We start from the raw sequence: 19,894 nt of genomic DNA, 5'->3' as shown, positions 1-19,894 counted from the left end.
GTATTTCTAACCTCCATTTCAGAAACTGCAGAACCTTCTGCTGAAAATGTAGGTAGTGATATTTCAGATGTGTGCTGCTGGGTGTGCTCTGATAAGTACCCTTCAAACGTCAGCTCATGGCCTCTGGAGTGTAGATTACTATTGTCATCACTTGATAGCCTATATCAAAATATTTTAAAATAAATCTCAGATGATACAAAGAATGGATAGGAACTTTCCAGACAAGGAACAAACATCAGCAAAACTCCTGAGTGAATTCACAGGTTAGCTTTTCTTAGTTGATGTGAATTAAGCCCATGTAAATAAACCAGGAGGAACTTAAACGTCGAAGATTTTTTTCCCATTAAGGTCCATAGGAGTGGCTTGGCATCTTTTTTCATTTGTACAGTGGGAATAATAATAGTATCTGCCATGTGGGTATGAGGGGAGGAATAAAAGAGAACACAGAGAAAATCTTGGCATGATCCCGATACATAGTAAGTGCCCAATAAACATTAGCTACAATAGTTTTTACTGTTGTTGTTGTCGGTACTAAGACAGTAATAGTGGTTTTCCCAGTGCCTAAACTGATATCTGATTCATAGTAGGCACTCAACAAGTAATTTTAGGAATGAATGTTTTATACTCATTCATTCAACAACTATTTGTTGGGCACCCATATGTGCCAGACACAGTGCTAGGCTCCAGGAATAAGCTGGTAAACAAGGCCACAGTCTATAAGGGTAATCAGACAAGTGAATGGGCAGTGGAGATGCTATTGAAGCTGCAAAGATGGTCTCCAGTGTATTCCAGGGGAGGGTCAGGGTGGGAACCCAGCAGGTGGTGTCCGGAGAGGTGAATAGGAGTTGGTTAAAGGTGAATCCAGAAGGTGGTTAGAGTGCAAAGGACAATCCCAGCTTAGATATGTTTAGGCACCCAAGGCAAGAAAGAACCTATTTTGCTCTTATAGTTCCAGGCAGATAATTTAGTTCAGGTACTTAAGCTTAAAGATGACTAGAAATTCAAGTTAAGTTTTAGATTGTCTCATATACAGTCACACAAAAAATCATTCATGGATTCTGACTGTAAAAGATGAAGAATTCTTAAATTCTTAAGAATTTAAGAAGTAGGTGTTGCCACTCAGTCTGCAGAATGGGAGATAGAAGAATCTTTTGGATTTCCCGTTTGTGTTAATGTGATTTATGCTGTATCCCAGAATGTAGGCTTTTATTCTTGGGTTTCCAGTTCTTGCAACCAATCTTACCGAACCTGTTGAAAGTTTCAAGTAATGACCACATGTCCTTTTTGCTTCCACGGTGTTTTTCAATCCATGTTCTGGAGGAAAGTTCACTTGACTGGGCTTTAGGTAGTGTATGATTGTTGCAGGGGTGGGTGATTGATTTCCCACGTGGAAGAATAAATTCTTCCATGGTCTTCTGCCTGTTCTACTGTATCTTTAGGGTGGAGAATAGAATTAGATGAAGGAGCATTTGTAGACTAATAGCTAAATCACTTGGGAAGCCACCAGTGAGAAGGAGCTGGCCTTTGTCTTAGTTCTCCAGCTCTCCTAGGACGAAATTTAACATCACTTTCATTGGGCTCAGACCCCAGCATTATATTGAGTCTATTTCAGAATTCCTTTCATTGGGCATGGATATTTGAAGGTTCTGGTTCCAGGTTAATTGTGGTGGTTTAGTTGCTAAGTTGTGGCCAACTCTTGTGACCCCATGGGCTATAGCCCGCCAGGCTCCTCTGTCCATGGGGATTCTCCAGGCAAGAATACAGGAGTGGGTTGCTATTTCCTTCTCCAACCAGAACCTCTGCCATGAAAAGACCACACTCTCAAGTGTTTTCAGTGAAGTATCTTAGAACTCCTATATTCACTTACCCATTTATCCAAAGGTTTACTCAACAAAGATTTACTGAATACCTCCAATATGCACAGTACGAAAAATAAGGAAAGGGAAGAGAATGGAAACCTTTATTTTTGATACATTTTTAATAGCTTGCAGCAGAGTGTCTCAACCTTAGCACTCTTGCTACTGATATTTTGGATGGATAATCCTTTATTGTGGGGGCCCGCCCCATGCTTTTAGGATGTTTAGCAGTATTGTTGGTCTCTATCCACTAGATGCCCATAGTGCCCCCCCACACACACACAGTTGTGACTATCAAAAATATCTCCATACATTGCCAAAGGTCCCTTGGGGGTCAAAATAGCTGGTGGTTGAAAATCACTATCGTACAATATCAGACATCATCCCATATTGTATCCTTCATATACATTGTCCCATTTAATCTCCCCTTTTCAGCAAGCCCTTGAGGATTATAGTTTGAATATGAGAATAGGAAGTGTTACATGATTACCTAGAGTCCCATGGGTAATAATTATGAGATTTGGACTTTAGTTCTAGATCTTCCCTATTCTTCTGTATCCCCAGACTGCCATGCAACACACAGTCCTGACTCCAAGAAACTTAAGATCTATTGGATTTGCTTGGTTATTTCCATAAGATGGTACAAAAAAATTTGAACGAACTTTTTGGCCAAACCAATAGTTGGAGAGATGTGTTATGAGTCAAGTCACGGTTGTGTTCACTGCAGAATAAGTGATGTGAGCACGCAGGAGAGAGGTGCATTAGGAAAGTCAAGGATCGCATCCTGCAGAGATTAGAATGCTCTTTGAATATTTATGGGCAAATATTTCGATTTGGATAGTAATTTTTTTGTTGAGCAGTGACAAGAGTTAAGATTTGGACAGGTAGCATCAAACAGCAATTAAGAGCAGGTGCTGGTTCCAACTGGAATCTGAGCTCCAGCTCCTCTGCTTACTAGTTGCGTGACCTATGAGCTAATTAGGTAATCTTTTGGCTCAGTTTTGTTTTTGATGGGTTGATAATAATAGTACATATTCTTAAGCCCCTGGGGGGAGGGCATGGCACCCACTCCAGTATTCTTGCTTGGAAAATCCCATGGACAGAAGAACCTGGGGAGCTATATTTCATAGGGTCGCAAAGAATCTGACACAACCGAAGTGACTTAGCACACATTCTTAAGATTATAATACGAATTTAACAAGTTAATATGTAAAGGGCTTAGAAACAAGACCCAACATCCAGTAAGTGCTCAATAGATGCTGACTACTTAGTATTTGATTCTGTTGGACTTCAAATAATTTAGAATCTATATGGTAAATAATGGGAGTTTTGAATCAAGGCCTGCACAGGTATTGCAATCCCCCTTCCAGTGTTCATGGAAAATCATAAATTGGTTATCTTTGGGTCAGAAACCAGTGTCTGGTTCTAGAGCTATTCCTGAAGGACCTGTTCACATGGCTCAACATCTTTGTGGGGGCTTTGGAGTTGAAGCATCTAAGACATCTTTCCAACATCTTTCATTCAAAAGGAGAAAGAGGCAGCTTGAGGATCTGTTCAGACATTCATTCACTCACCCATCCATTCAGTCATCACTGACTGAGTATCTTTTTTATTCTAGGCATCATGTTTCTATTAACTACATCTGGAACGCCAGTAAGTCACCCCTCTGCCCATGTGTTGGCTGAAAGTTTATTGGAATTGTCACTGTTTAGTTTTAAGACAATTCAAAGTTATTTCTGTGGCTTGTGTTACAATCCTGAGGTTTCTTCTTGTGTTCCACTTGGTACCACTGCTGGGCTTTTTATTTTGTGGAGATCTGATGGCCCTGGATGTGGTTGGGGATCTTCTCCTGGGAATTTCCTCTTTCTTCCCCTCTCCAGCTTTTTATAGCTACATAAGGTTTAGATCTGCTCACAAACACTTGGGTAATTATGCCTCTCTCTGTTTATAAACTCAGGATAAATTGTCCTAATGGGAAAATATCTGTCCTTTGCCGTAGTTTGGATCAAGGCTTTTAATTTTTTGTTTGTGTGTGGTTCGTTTGCCTTTCTAAAAATCATTTTGATGTCTGTTTCACTTATGAATCATCTATTGCTGATATACAACAGCACTCAGTAAACCCCACTAAAAATCTATTCTTGATCTATAAGTAGTTGATGCTGGGAAAATGCAGCTCATACATATGCCTTTCTCATGGATACTGAATTAAAGGAAACAGTTGGATTTTAAGCCTCTTAGGGAACATCTGATAAGAGGCCCATAGAAATGACCCACCACAGCTTTGATCACCAGCATGCTGGAAAAACACAATTCAGCTCAATTTGCTTTAAAGCATCAAAGTCATAATGCATTTGTATTTGTTCATTTAACAGTCATGAGACATCTACTATGAGCAAAATTAGACTATAGATGAATAGCTAGGTATTTCTTATTAATAAAATAGATAGATTTTGATTAGATTTTTAGCTTTGTGGGAGACAGCAAAGCATACTTCTGATCAGAAGGCAAAATCAGCCCTTCCTCTATACTGGGAAAAAAACAACTATGTTTCCCAGGCTATCTAAACTTGTGGAAGACTTGGTTTTTAATCACTTTGCACCAACAAGAATAGATGCTTCCTTTGCAATGTTTCCTCCCTCCCAAGAGCTAAAACTAATCAATGAGAGGCAGTAGTGTAGTGGTTAAGCATACCCTTTTGAGTCAGATTAAATAGGTTTGAATTGGGACTCCAACATTTACCAGCTGTGTTACTTAATCTCATTGTGTTACTTAACTGTGTTACTTAACTCAGTTTCTTCGTGTTAGAATAAGGCTAATAATTACATCTACTTCACAGGGATACTGAAAAAATTAATGAAATAGGCAACCTACATAAAGTAGCTAGCACAATGCCCAATATAATTGTAGGAAGAGTTTAATTCATAGCTATTATTATCATTATCATCATCAACTAATATTTGTGTGCTCATTAAACAAAAAGGAATGCTGTCCTGGGGCTTCCCTGGTGACTCAGTGGTAAAGAATGCACCTGTTAATGCAGGAGACTCGGGTTTGATCCCTTCAGTCGGGAAGATCCTCTGGAGAAGGAAATGGCAACTGCTCCAGTATTCTTGCCTGGAGAATCGCATGGACAGAGGAGCCTGGTGGGCTACAGTCCTTGGGGATCGCAAAGAGTCAGACATGGCTTAGCAACTAAACAAAAACAATGATGTCCTATATATAGAAACAATATAGAGGACTGCATCTATAAAATATGCTTACCAGTGTCAGAAGTTGAGTGTATTTTTAGAGATACCACCCAATAAACCAGAAAGGATAACCTGGGCACATCTGGGATTTCAATCCAGGACGTCTCCCACCCAAAGTGAAAATCATACCCCTAGACCAATGAGCCACCCCTCAACATTCAGGAAACTAAGATTATGGCTTCTGGTCCCATCACTTCATGGCAAATAGGGAAACAATGGAAACAGTGACAGACTCCTTTGGGGCTCCAAAATCACTGCAGATGGTGACAGCCACCATGAAATTAAAAGACACTTGGTCCTTGGAAGAAAAGTTATGACCAACCTACACAGCATATAAAAAGCGAAGACATTACTTTGTCAACAAAGGTCTGTCTAGTCAAGGCTATGGTTTTTCCAGTAGTCATGTACAGATGTGAGAGTTGGACTATAAAGAAAGCTGAGTGCCAAAGAATTGATGCTTCTGAACTGTGGTGTTGGAGAAGACTCTTTGAGAGTCCCTTGGACAGCAAGGAGATCCAACCAGTCCATCCTAAAGGAAATCAGTCCTGAATATTCATTAGAAGGACTGATGCTGAAGCTGAAACTCCAATACTTTGGCCACCTGATGTGAAGAACTGACTCACTGGAAAAGACCTTGATGCTGGGAAAGATTGAAAGCGTGAGGAGAAGGGGACGACAGAGGATGAGATGGTTGGATGGCATCACCAACTCAATGGACATGAGTTTGAGTAGGCTCTGGGAGTTGGTGATGGACAGGGAAGCCTGGCATGCTGCAGTCCATGGGGTTGCAAAGAGTCGGACACGACTGAGTGACTGAACTGAACTACCCAATAAACAAAGGTCTGATGAGATGTGCGAATATGTTTGAAGAGAGAATTGTATTCTCACAGCACCCTGTTTCTGACTTAGGGAACATGGATCTTAGGACCACTGCCCCCCACATTAATGGGGTGATGAGAACTACTGCAGCCCTAGAAGGAAAGGAAAGGAGTTCTCCAGCCTGGCTTCTGCTGAAACATGGAAGGAAGCCTATCTCTAGGATGGAGTCTGAGAGGTGAAGACTGCACAGTGATGTCAATGTCAAGTCAGTTACCATTAGCATCAAACATGTCCTCTTTGCGTCTGACCCACATTTTAATGTTGCATTTTGAGTCTTACCTCTTCTGTCTTCTGTAGAGATGAACAACAGCTGGTCGGTGTCCTCTCTATAATAACCTTTCAAATGGGAGGGGAAGACTAAGTTTGCCTTTAGGCACTTTTTCACTCTAGACTAAACAACTCCAAATCCTTTAACCTTCCCTCATAGGTTCTATTTTCTCTCTCTTTAATCATTTTGGTTTTCTTCTGGACCCTTTCCAGTGTCTCCACTTTGCCCTTAAAATAAGGGGCCTCAGACTGGACCTACCATCCTATTAAGGGTCTGTCTGCTGCCAAATTCTTTATCATGGGGGAGGGAGATATGGGGATATACTTTCCTTTCATGTCAGACTCCCACCAAGCAAATTCACCCCGCTGTTGTATTGCTTATTTCTTATCAGTACAACACACAGATTCCTTTTAAATAACACGATCTGCTGTGATCCTCACATCTTTGTCAGTTTTTCTCCAATCTGGATATTAAGCCCCTTTTATGCCTGTCATTTGATCATTACCCCTCAGGATACCACTTTTGTAATCAGCCGTCACGCTGAACTTGAAACTTTTTCATGAAACATTTCCTTCATGTGTTGAAGCCAATTTGGATTCTCCTAGCATATCAGTAATTCCCACTGCAATTAATATTATTTGTAGACCCTGGGTGTGCTCAAAGCAATTTTAAGTATTATTTAAACCAGAGCTAGGGTAAAATTGGAGGCCATGTTTTAAGCACCCTTTTGTTTACTGAGGCATTGATCTCTTTTCCAGTCTGCAGTGAAACCCGGTGAGGAAAAGACAGACCAGATCGTATCTTTCTGGCTTGCTGATGAGAATGTCATATGCATTCAAAAGCTTTCCTGAAATTAAGATATTGTACAGATGTGGTCAAATCTTAATTCTCAGCACATACACACCCTAAACTGAGCTTAGGCACAGAGTTGCTGGGGGAAGAGGGAATATTTATTTGCATTATGCTTAAAATCATGGATTTCCTTTAAACAGCATTGATTTGCACATCATAAATTACATACCAGATGGAAGGAGTAGAGAGAGTTAGAAGAAAACTGGAAGTGGAGAAAGCAATCAGAAGGAAAAAAGGGAGCCCTTCTGAAATTATTATTAGAAGATTATTCAATTTGAACCTAATTCCTATAAAATTTATCAGATATGGAGATGCCACATAAAAGTATGCTAATGAATCCACCAGGACTACCAACTTCTGGCAGAAGAGAGGGGAAAGGGAAGTGGGGAGGAGCTAACATTCACTGCAACCCTTAGAATATATTGTAAGGCAGTCACTTTCTGTTAGAGACTTTTGATACACTTGGCTTTACCTAAAATCATCAGTCTAACTTGCTTTGACCCAGGAATTGCAATATTTTGAGGACTGGCTTGTGAAAGCTTGTTCTTACTGGCACATGTACTGTTCTCTTAATGTCCATTGTCACTGTTGGTTGCAGTGCCCATCCTTCCTTGAGATATCCTTTATCCTGGGGTCTTGTTTCCTTCCAGTATTTCCAAAGGAGGCATGTCTCTGGGTTTGCTGTTGTGCCAACCGGAAGGAAGCAACTGGGGGTGATTTCAGGGGGGGTGATTATGATCAGTACTTACCAGGGGCTCTGTGGGCTGCTTCCAAGAGTGGGCAGATGTCCAGGGGAGCCTGGACATGGGTTGGCCCCTCCCAGGCTCTCATTACCCTTTCCAGTGGCAATAATGATACTGAGAACTGAAGCTTTCTTTTGCCTGCTCCTTTTTAATTAATTGCTTTGAATTCTACCAGATTTGTCCATTGAAGAACTGTGGGACACCCAGGAAGTGAACGATAGCTTAGAGACACAGGGGTGGGGAGCCAGACTGGGGGCAAGATTCCGGCATGAACCCCATGGGGTGGGGTGGGGTTGAGTGTGTGTGCCTGTGTGGCACGCAGCTTCAGGCTGTAGGGAGATTTGTGCCTTGCGACCACAGGAGGTCCCCAGATCTGTCCTTCCTCCTGGGAGCTCCAGCCTGGATCACTTCCGAAGCCAGGTGAAAACGTGCTTCGAGCAGAAGTTCCTTGATGGTTTGAGGTTTGGCACAGCGATGCTTTTCGTTTTCAACAAGTGTTCCAAGGGGGAAAAAGGAATAGAACACAATTGAAGTTTTGAAAAGCAACCTCTTCACGCAATGAAATGTGGGGCGACCCCATCCCCCTCCACAGGCCCTCACCCTTGCTCTAAGAAAAGCAAACACTGTTTTCCTGTCTTACTTGTATTCCCATTAATTTAAGACAGGAAGCCCTCAGTGGGTGTGATGTAAACAATTCAGCCTCGTGGGTCGGGCTTCCTCATCAGTTTGCAGCTGGAGAGATGTCTGCACCGCCCGAGCCCATTCATGCCTCTCCCGGGGATGGCTCGTTGACTGAACCCCGCAGAAGGCGGGAGGGGCGCGGGAGCCCGAGAAGGTATAAAGGAAATGCTTCAGTTGTGCAGTCACCGGCGGTTGTAATTCAGCAGTGGTAAATTTGGTTTCTCCAGCAGAAATAATCTCACTGCAGCTTTCTGGAAAGTTGCCTGCTAGATTGCCCAGTGCGATGGTTGTTGATTCTGGTGTGGGGCTCCCCCTCACCCCACCCCACCCCCAGTAAGGACCCATGCTGCCGCCGATTATGAAACGGAGCGGTTATGAAATGAATTGATGTCGGGGAGCTGGAGCTCCTCGCGGCGGCTGGAGGGAGAACTTTTGACCGGGAGAGGGTTATCTGGGTGGGGCGTTTTTCTCCTCAGACCTGCTCCCAGTTACCGCTGGAAGCTCCGGAGCAAGTTGACATAAACAAAAGGTGTCTGCATCAGAAACCCCAAACTCCCCGAATTCTCCCCGGTGCGGTTTCCTTTTCCGACTGGGAGGGGTTGGGGGTGGGGGGAGTGACCGGGGAAGGGGTTCTGGAATGCCGTGGAGTTTTGACAAGTGAGCCAGGGGAGTGACGAGGCGAGCCGGGATTCCATTACAGTCTTTTTCAAAACCTCCCAAGCCGGGCTGGCGGAGGGGGATCCTCCCGCAGACCTGCCGCGCTCGGAGCGGGGCGCTCGGGGCTCCCCGCGGCAACCGTGCTCCGGAAGGGCCGTCGGGGGGCGCGCAGGGGGCCGGCTTCCCGGGCGGGGCGCGCGCGCTGAGCGGCCCCGCCCCGCCCCGCCCGCGCCCAGCAGGTGATTAGGCTCCGGCTCGGCCCCGGGGTGTGCGAGCCCCGCCCGGGAGCGAGGATTACCCGGGGCCGGCTGCTCCCGACCGAACCTCAGCCGAAGACGTCGAGAGGAGACCCCCCCGCCCCGCGAAGGTGACTTCAGAACTGGAGGTAGGAATCTGCTTTAGCAGACAAAAACCTCAGGCGTCCCCCATCCGATCCGGCTTTGGGGTGCCGACTGAGGCTGCCTGCGGGGGTGTGGAAATTGAGCCCCAGCCTCCTCCGAGAAACACCCGCCGCCGCCGAACGGCCGCGGCGCTCATCTCGCAGACCCCTTGGGTGTCTTGTTTTCGATTTGGGGGATTTGCGTGTTTATGGATGGTTTGTGCTCCTTGGGAGGAGTACCCGACGAGGAACTGGTTTGTCAATTACTAGACGGAAGGAGGCGCCCTGAGTGTGTGTATGTGTGTGTGTGTGAGCGGCGGGGTTGGGGGGGAACGAGGGACAAGTCCGGGGGTCTCCAGAGCCAAGATCCTGACAGTCACGGCGGAAAAGCTGTGCTGTTGAAGTCCAGGAAGGGAGAGAGGGTGTCCAGCAACCAGGCATCTGTTAACGCTGCCCTCATCCCCCTGCTTCTCGCTACGGCCAGCAGGGAATGAGTCTGTACAGCATAGCTGCCGCTCCTGCCAGCAGGAACTGTTTATGATCCCGCAAGTGCTTATAATCGCCTTTGGGGACAGATCTTCGCCCTGAACTACTAAACAGTCTGCTTGGACAACTCCCCCACCCCTAATTCACAAAATGTTTTGATTGTCTCATCCACCAAAGGTTTTCAAGATGAGGGCTTTTGGGAAAGAGAATGACATTTTCTGTCCTGTCACAACTCTCCTAAGCAGTTTGTAAACACTAGGAGTGAAATCCAGTCAAATTTTGTCTGATGAGATGGGGTTGGTAAAGAGGAGGGAACTACAGCTGTCACCCTGGGAACCACTTCTGGGAAGAATAGATTTCTGTGAATGTAAATAGTAAATGCTTTTCGTAAAAATAGGTCAGGCTGAGTTTTATATCATATGGGGGATGGCATAAACTCTAATGGAGAAGTATCTTTAAACACACACAAAATACAGTACTTTCAGCCTTTAGCCTTTGCATTCTTGTTCTGTTTTGCAACTGTACATTGACTTTGCAGATGAATTGAAAAGGTACAAGGGGATCTGCCTTTGTGCTTATTCGCTGTTGTGTCCGACTCCTTTCGACCCCATGGACTATAGCCCACCAGGCTCCTCTGTCCATGGATTTTGCAGGCAGGAATATTGGAGCAGGTTGTCATTTCCTACTCCAGGGGATCTTCCTGACCCAGGGATCGAACCTGTGTCTCCTGCATTGGCAGGCGGATTCTTTACCATTGAGCCACATGGAAAGCCCCACAAGGGATTTTCTCTACCGCCATATGCTAATCTGGCAGTTAATCTCACTAACCTGTAGAAGGCCACAGCCTCTTTTACTGAGGTGTTAACAAGGCCCACCTACAGTTAATTGCTTTCAGGGCTGCTGGTCAAACCCATTGTCCCTCCTGTACTGCCTCTGGGATCCACAGGTAGGTGGGCTTTAGGAAACCAGGCCTGTGCCAGGCTCTAAAAAAAAGTCCTCAGAGACTGCTACACAGAGAAGAAACAGAAATAGGATGCACCAGGTAAACTGATGGGGAAACCAGTGTGGACTCAGGGTTTCACACTTGCCCACGCCCTTTCAGCCTTGAGCTCTGTGAGCTGGTGCAGCTGAGTGTAATTGTCTGAGGAGATAGAGTCAACTTCTTCTAACCCATGGGGGAAGGAAGACAGCCTGCCTAAAGAGCAGCAGGGTGTCCCCAAACCGCCTTTCTGCTTGCCTTCTTTATTCTGTAAGTTGACCAACCACACGCTTGACCCACACAGCTCCCTTTAATCCCGTATTCCTACTAATCTCAATAACTCAGGCAGGTCACACTCAGGAATTGTTTCCTTGAAGGGGAAGAGTGACCCCATTCCTGCCTGTTTCGTGGGCCATCGAGTTCTTGTCGCACCTGCTTTGCCAGGTGCTCAGCCTTTGCTGCCTTTAGCATCAACTCTTCTTTCTCTGTCTCTCAGAGGTTTCACCAAATACCTCTGCTGCTTAGAGAAGCAGGTTCTCCTGATCTCTGCCTGGGATTTCGTTCTGGAATCTGATTCATTGCTTCAGCTTCCTTTCCTTCCTTATCAAAGCTATTCATAGACATAATTGTAAAGCCATATATTTCTAGAAGGCTTATACATAGAAACAGCAGTTATTTGACCCACCCCTCACTAACCTTAGCTTCTGTGCCCCAGAGACAAGAGCTTCAACTTTGCCCATGTTTCTAAATAGTAGGCGTGTCCTGTTCCACCTGGTTCATCCCTCTGGCTGAGCCTTCTGGTCTCCTTCACTCTGGAGTTGCTGCCAGAGGCACAGCTGTCATCCTGGAATTCCTTATCACAGCAGGGGTTCATTTGCTCTTCATGTGACATCCCTTGTGTTTTAGACCCACGTCTTCCTTCTTTGCTTCTGCTCTCTTGCTGGTAACATCTTCTAGTAGTTCTGAGAAAGACTGCCTGGGAAATAAGTTTTGAGATCTTCGAAGTTAAATGAATAGTTTCCTAGGGATGTGAGCTCTGTGTTGGAAGTCTGTTCCTGAACTTGGGATGCTTTGTTCTTCCAGGTTCAGTATAGCCATTGAGGTGTCTGTCATTCTGGCTCCTGAGGCTTTGAATATACTCATTTCCCCTTCTCTGATTTTCTTGTCTTTGTAATGTCCTTGCCCTCTGTAATGAAATCTCATTCAGTACACCTTGCTGTGTCTTTTTTTTTTTTTCATCAATTTACTTGGCTTTCAGTGGACCTTCTCAATCTGAAAATCATGTCCTTCAGTTCTGAACTGTTTTATGGAATATTAAAAAAAGTGATTTCTGTCCTCTTCTGGAACACATATTAAGTTGAAATGGGGCCCTCATACGTTGAATCTCTAATTTTCTTACTTTTTCCCTATGTTTTCTCCTTTTTTAAAAAAGTTCTACTTCCTGGGATATTTCCTCATTTTATCTTCCAACCCATGTATTGAATTCCCATGTCTGTCATCAAATTTCTTATTTCCAAGAGCTCTTTAAAAATCTCAAATTTTCTTTTTATAACCTCCTGTTCTCGTTTCATAGATGAAAAGCTTTTCAACCCTCAACTCTCGTCAAGGATCACAGTGGCAGTTTCTTTGAAGTGTCCCTCTGTTCCCTGTGCTGTTTGTTTTCCTCTGATTTCCTCTTAGTTTTTGTTTTGGAATCTGTTGCATGTTAAAGGCTTTGCTCAGATGTCTGAGGATCCTGGAACTGACTGCTGGGAAGTTAACTGGAAGGTCTGCACGCCTGGATGGAGCTGACACCCAGGATCAGCTCCACCTTACTAAGAAAGAACATTAGAACAGTGTTTTAGAACCTGGAACAATTCCTGGCATACAGTAAACTTTCCATTTAAGTTGCCCAAGTATTTGAATGATGTTGGGTCTTGCTAGGGCTCAGGTAGTAGTGATTACGAAGAGCGCCCCAGGTGAGTCCACATGTGCGGCCAGCCGTAGGATTATCCTGCTGAGGGATTTTATTGGAGGATTCCCACCTGTGGGTGGAAGGGCTTTCCCTCAAAGGAAACTGAAGAGAAATCCCCATGCCGAGGGGAATTGGTGGCTGCTGCATTCTATGAGCCAGACTCAGATGGAGACCAGGAAGCCAGCATTTGGTATGGAACCTTCTCCCATTTCCCTGTTTCTAAGCGTACCCCTTCTCTGAGCTACATTGAAGTGTCTCTGAGTCCACAGTCACTCTGATTCAGCAGAGCAAACAGGTTGCAGAATGCAGGCAGTCACTTTGGAGCCGGGGTGAGAGGGGAGACCCAGGGTCTGACAGCTTCTGGCACAGACTCACAGCCAGCTCTCCTGTTTTGGGGCCCCTGACCCCCTCAGTGCCTGGTGTCCCAAATTCCAGAGACCCTGGAGCTCTGCTTCCGGGCTTCCCATCCTGCTGCGCTAGGTTTCAGCTTTCTTCCGTCTGCTAAGTCAGTTACCTTGGGTTAGACCACTTTACAGATTACAAAATTTTGTTGCATTGTTTCTTCTTTTTATCTTTAAGAGTTTAGCAAACCTGTCCTGCCCCGCCCAGTTTAAAAAACTTTTCTCTCATTTCAGTCCATCACAGTTTACTGGCAAGTGACTCTCCCTTCTCCTCTCAGTTCTTCTGTTTTTACACCCCTCTGCTGCGGGTGCCCCCTTGGGACAGAATACTAATAGGCCACGATGTACTGTCAGCTCAGCAGTGATCATTAAAGATGTCCAGGCCCTGGATAGAGTGGTTCTTGGGCATTTATACCAGGTATGTTAGCATCTTCTCTATCAGGTCAGTGATTCTTCTTCTTGGTATGTGTGAAGCATAAGGCAGAAGCATTTCTGAATGGGTTTGATGCTGTGGCTTACCAGAATTCTATCTTTGAGAATAACTGTAGAGCATGCTAACTCCTGAAATACATTCATGTTCATTTCTTCCTTTGGTCCTGGCCAGAAGCCTGTTGCAGACTCAGTGGTCACATGGACCTGATAGCGTCCGTTATGTGAGATGATTGGTGGACTTCATTTGTGGTACCTCCATCCCACACCCCAGGGATGCGTATAGGAAAGAGTATGTGATCCAGGTCTGGGCAGTGAGGTGTGAAGGAATGTCTCTTGCGGAGCTTCTTGCGGGAGGTCTGCTCATTACCAAAAAAAAAGACACACAAAACAAACGAACCTTTTGCTTTCTTGGCGCATTGCTGTCTAGAACTACTGGAGGCATCTTGCCACCAGCCTTAGGAGAGAGCAGATCCCTGAGTGTCCTCAAGAAGCACTGTATTTCTCCACACTTCCCATCCTGTGAGATGATGAATTTCCTCCTTGTTCAAGCCGTTTGGAATTGGGGTTTGGTATCATTTGCTGCCAAGCTAATGCAGGTGGATATTGATCTACACGCCATCTCATTTCCAAAAGGAGTTAAGCACACCCTGGGCTCACCTTACGGAAGATCTGAGCTGCCTGATTCCTCATTCTGATTCCAGGGAGGATTCTTCTCTACTCTGGTGATTTCCAGGCAGATGAAAGTAATTTTATTCTCTCTTCCAACTTCAAAGGAAAGAATAACCAATGAGACAGTTGGAGGGGAAAAGAGGATTCCTTTGCTTTGGAGATTGCTACCCAATCCCAGCCAGAGAACTTTTTGGGGCTGTCACAGAAATGAAGACTGTTCTTAAAATCATGAGGTCACGAGGACACCCCACGTACTGCAGCCTGTGACAAGCCAAGCGCTTATTACCACTCACCCCTGCAGTGGTTGGGACTGGCAGGCCTGTTTGCACACTTGGTATCATTTCCTCTGTCTTCCACCCTTTGTCTTTTGTGCATCCCAGACTTGGGGAAGCTTGTAAGATGAAATAAACTCCGGAAGTGCTCAGTGGAATGCAGGAAAAAGTAGATGGACTGTTCCAGTTTTCTCCAGTCTGACTCAAGTGCAATGACTCTCTCCTCTTTTTATGAACGGGAGGCCCTCCTAATCTCTTCCATTCCCAGTTCAATGTTAGCCCGAAGGGAAGGCTTTGATTGCCCTCAGCATTATACCATCATGTTCCTGTTTGTATCTGCATCCCTCACCAAACCAAGACTGTAAGGATGGGCACTTCATATTGTGCCACGCACTATTACAAGCTTTAACCTATGAACTTAACCTCACAATGATCCTATGGAGAGGGTACCATTATTATTCCTGTTTTACAGTGGAGATGATGTGAGGCACACGGTATTTTAGGGAAATTGCTCAAGGTTGTCCAGCTTTTCAGGAGTGAAGCAGAGATTCAGACGTTGGCAGTCTGGTTCTGTGCTATATAACATGTATGCTTCATGCTAATAATTCATCATTACAGCTGGAACACCCTTACACCATCTGTAGTATACAATAGGGATTCAGCTGTTACTGTGAGTGAATAAATGCAAGGATTTTTCATGTCATTCCTGACTCATTAATTTTAATAGCAGCATATTTCCCCATCAAGTTAAAGCACCGTGATTTGTGTAACTTGTTTCCCCAGGATTGGACATGTAAGTAGTATGGTCTAGGATATCTGAGACTGAGGTTGTCCTGAGAAATCTCAGACACGCGGTCCCTAATTGGGCAGTGACCATGAGACATCTTTTAACCCTTCTCTTCCTCTGCCGTCCCTGCACACATTACTCTCCCCACCCTCTGCCACCCTGAGGAGCAATCCTGATCCTCACCCCAGCGCCAGGTTCCCGTTGCCATCACTGGAACTCTGCACAAAAGCAGATGGCATTACAGAGACTTCAGAACGCCACACTTCCAGAACTTTCTCCGAGGGTCTCTGGTAAAGGTTATCAGTTGGCAGGGAGTTGACGTTTGAACTGCAGATCTCTGAAATGGCGCCTGCCAAGTGCCGTTTTCCAGGTGGTTTCTCATAACGTGTCGTTTTGCGCTTTTGAATCCAGAGATAATGCATCCGACTCTTTGATTTGTTTTTTAAGACTTTTGGCTGACCTCTGGGATTCTTGTTTTAATTGCCAACTGATAGAAAATATAAATGGAAAAATGTGTTCGTGTGCAAACTTGGGACTTTATCTTTGGAAATTGGGAATGGGTGAGGGTAGAGGGTTAAGGAAAATTTAAACAATTTTGTCTGGTCAGTGGATGCTGTAACTTCCTTGTAAACAAAAGTAAACACATCACGTGTCAATATGAGCATTTTGTAGAAACTATTTGCAATTTAAAGAGTTTCTGTTTGTACACATTTACTTGAGGTTTGTTAGAAGACTTTGTTTAGATTAGGGGACTGCCTGAGGGTCTAGTGGTTGAGACTTGGCACTGCCAATGCAGGGGGTGCAGGTTCGATCCCTGGTCAGGGAACTAAGGTCCCACATGCCATGTGGCATGGCTGCTGCTGCTAAGTGCTTCAGTCATGTCCAACTCTGTGTGACCCCAGAGACGGCAGCCCACCAGGGTCGGCCATCCCTGGGATTCTCCAGGCAAGAACACTGGAGTGGGTTGCCATTTCCTTCTCCAATGCAAGAAAGTGAAAAGTGAAAGGGAAGTCACTCAGTCGTGTCCCACTCTTTGCGACCCCATGGACTGCAGCCTACCAGGCTCCTCCGTCCATGGGATTTTCCAAGGCAAGAGTACTGGAGTGGGTTGCCATTCCCTTCTCCGGTGGCATAGCTAAAAAAGATTTTAAAAATTAGATTAATCCTATGGTGAGATCCTTTGGTAGGATAAATCTTTTTTTTTTCTGGACTTTTTTCTTTTTTTACATTAGAGATGTATTTGGGACAAGTGGTGGCTCAGATGGTAAAGAATCCGACTGCAATGCAGGAGACTCAGGTTTAATCCCTGGATCAGGAAGATCCTCTATAGAAGGGCATGGCAACCCACTCCAGTATTCTTGCCTGGAGACTCCTCATAGACAGAGGAGCCTGCAGGCTACAGTCCCTGGGGTCGCACAGAGTCGGACACGACTGAGCGACTAACATGTTCGCTTTCACTTTTAATACATCTCCAGTGTCTATACAGGTGGGCATGTGTGTGTGTGCATGTTCTCTTTCCTCCCTCAGGTCATTTTCTGCCTTCCTTTGGACCAAGAGTCCAGAACTACAGCATCGAGGCTCCATTATCCTGTTTCTGGTTGGGTTCAGCCAACAGGTACAGGCAGGGGATCAAAAGGCAGGAGGAAAGAGTGTTGGGGTATTTATCCTCCTCACTGCTCTCCCCTCAGCCTTGCCAAGGTCCTGACAATGGCTTATTTCTTCTGAACTCTTACGGACAGCTTGGGCTCATGACCCCAGCTCACACTATTTCCTCCCCTTGCCCCTCAGACCTGTAGGTGGTAATAGTTTCCCAGCTATTGCCAGCTTCTAGGTGCTTCACCCTCCTGCAAATATTCCCTGTATGTAACTTTCTCGAGTTCAACCCTTTTGAGTGTCTCTTCGGTTTTCTGCTGGGAACCCTGACTGACATCATCCATATGGCCACCTCTTTCTCATAGAAAATCATGATTGTCATTTCTGGTTCTAAAATACTGGTTGCATTTACTTGAGCACATCTGAATTTGAATCATATCCTGTCCTGTCCAAGAGCTGTCATCTTATTCTTGTGTCTCTTCTGTCTTTTCTGTTAGATGGTGAGGGACAGGGGACTGTGTTATCCTGCCTTCTCCCTATAATGTCTGCTACATATAGTGGTAACAACAGTTGGCAACTCTTGAAGTAAGATAATATACATACAGGTGTGCATGTAGGTATGTAGTATATTTGTGTGCATCTGTTGCTCACTTGTGTTCGACTCTTTATGGTCCTATAGACTGTATAGCCTACTAGGCTCTTCTGTCCATGGGATTTTCCAGGCAAGAATACTGGAATGGGTTGCCATTTCCCGGTCCGGAGGATCTTCCTGACCCGGGGATCAAACCTGCGTTTTTTACTCCTGCACTGGCAGTCAAGTTCTTTACCACTAGCACCACCTGGGAAGCCCCATGTGGTATGTATGTGGGTATAATATATCTGTGACTGTTTTTTGTTTTTTTTTTTTAATACCCTTTAGGTTTATCTTGATCAGCACTGGCTCATTTTTTTATAAAGTAAACAATGACCAGGGACCAATAGGCAACTCATTATGCTAGGTATTCCCATTAATGCATTTTCAGAGTTCATAATGTTTCTCAAAGGGGGGTTCATCAAGAGCTGAAATTACAGAATTTTCAAACTAAAAGGAATCTCAGAGTATATCTTACTCAGTTTCATCCTTTTTAGGTGACGCTCAGGCTGAGTGGTTCAGTGCCTTGTTCTGGGCCACAGATGCCAGAACTTGGTGCTCTTGACTCTTCCCAGGGTTTCATTCAACCAGCCCTCTCCAGGTCAGTCTGCCTGGTCACTCATAGGTGCTCTCTGGTAAAACTAACCTCCACCAGGTGCCCCTTAGAAAGCCTCTCTGCTGTCCCTTATTGCTTCTCTCTGTGTTGCAAATGCAAACCAGATAGTCACGCTCTGAGCTCATAAAAGGGCCTAATAGGATGCAGACGGTGGATTCTAACCCAGGCTCCAACCTTGGCCCCACGTGTAGACAGCTGGGGGAATACTTGGGCCAACCCACAGCCACTCTGGGCCATCTCCCTTCACCAACTTTAAGCTTTGGAGCAGCATTTTATGCGGGCGTACGAGGTGCTGGGGTTGGGTTGGGCGAGTGAGTTATAAGTTTTGCAGTTATTGGAGCCAGAGTCCCAGGCCTCATCCGTGGGAGATGAGATCTCGGAGTCAGGCTCAGCTGCTTGCAGAGGGTGTTTGCTGACGGGCGCTGCTCCTGTGATGATGGCCCTTCGTCAGTCCATTTAGCACAAGGACAAGAGTATAAGGTGTTCCCTATAAAATAAAAAATCTTTGGCTCCACAAAATCACACTTAAAGTTGGTTTAAGATGGGTTGAGAAGAACCCTTTCTTTCATGAACAGAAACAAAGTAGATTGGTCTAGGTCTGCATGTGACAAGATGAATGTCAGTAATTAGTGTTTCTTTCTCTGTGTGTTACATTTTCTCCCATATGCAAATCAGCTGGAGGCTGATAAATTGCTATACCTCACCTGTAAGACTTAGGTTCAGGAAGATGAGGAAAGGAGATGCAGGGGATGGTGCCTTTACTGAGTGCCTGCTGCTTGTCAGGCTTTGTCCTGGCAGCTTTAACAAAAAAGATTTCACTTCCAGAAAGCTGTGTCATGCTCATTTTGTAGATGTGAAAACTGAGGCTCACAGCTCAGTGACATACCCAGAAGTACATAAGTAGGATGAGGTGCTATATCACCTCCTCAGTTCTGACTCTACAAATACACCTTGTCAGAGGAGGAATGCCATTCTAAACCCAGCTGGCCCGCATTCTTGCTAAATGACTCTGGGGAGCATTAGTTTCTCTGCCTTGGTTTTCTCAACTGTAAAGTGGGGATAGTGTATGTTGATCCTTCCCAGGTTGGTGATAAGGATCGAGGTAATGCACAGGAAGAGTTCATCTCCGTGCCGGGCATGTGAAAGCCCTTCATGCAGCTTGCTCCCAGGCCCCTGGAACTGGGTTTGCTGCTTCTCCTTTCAGGATGTGCTTTGTCAACTGTTATCTCTCAACTTCCCTGAGTTGTTTCCTCAGTTATAAAACTAGGCTTGGGATAAAGGTCAGTTTTCTGAATTGAGAAAAACCAAGGAGAAGGAGACAAATCCCTATCTATCCTATCCTATCTATCCTATCCTATCCTATCTATCCCTATCTATCTTGTTACAAACTTCTGAAAGTGCTGGGTCTATGTATTGTTGTCGTTGTTGACTCGTTTCAACTCTTTGTGACCCCAGGGACTGCAGCACGCCAGGCTTGTCTGTCTTTCGTCATCTTCAGAGTTTGCTCAAAC

The 19,894-nt window shown here is 45.1% G+C and overlaps 1 protein-coding gene across 6 annotated transcripts in view; it reads left to right on the top strand.

Annotated features, from left to right (window-relative positions):
• PDZD2 (PDZ domain containing 2) overlaps nucleotides 1–19,894 on the top strand; it is a 254,700-nt gene that overhangs the window by 34,307 nt on the left and 200,499 nt on the right. Inside the window, exon 1 of one of the 6 annotated variants that reach the window (XM_061393799.1) lies at nucleotides 9,399–9,569. The exons of the other annotated variants lie outside the window; for them this stretch is intronic. The gene's annotated coding sequence lies outside the window, so the exon portion shown is untranslated. Of the gene's footprint in view, nucleotides 1–9,398; nucleotides 9,570–19,894 lie in introns of those variants that run through there. 6 annotated transcript variants of the gene reach the window in all.

This window comes from Bos javanicus, chromosome 20 (genome assembly GCF_032452875.1).
Source record: "Bos javanicus breed banteng chromosome 20, ARS-OSU_banteng_1.0, whole genome shotgun sequence".
Taxonomy (NCBI): Eukaryota; Metazoa; Chordata; class Mammalia; order Artiodactyla; family Bovidae; genus Bos; species Bos javanicus.
This window is presented reverse-complemented; position numbering and strand designations above follow the sequence as displayed.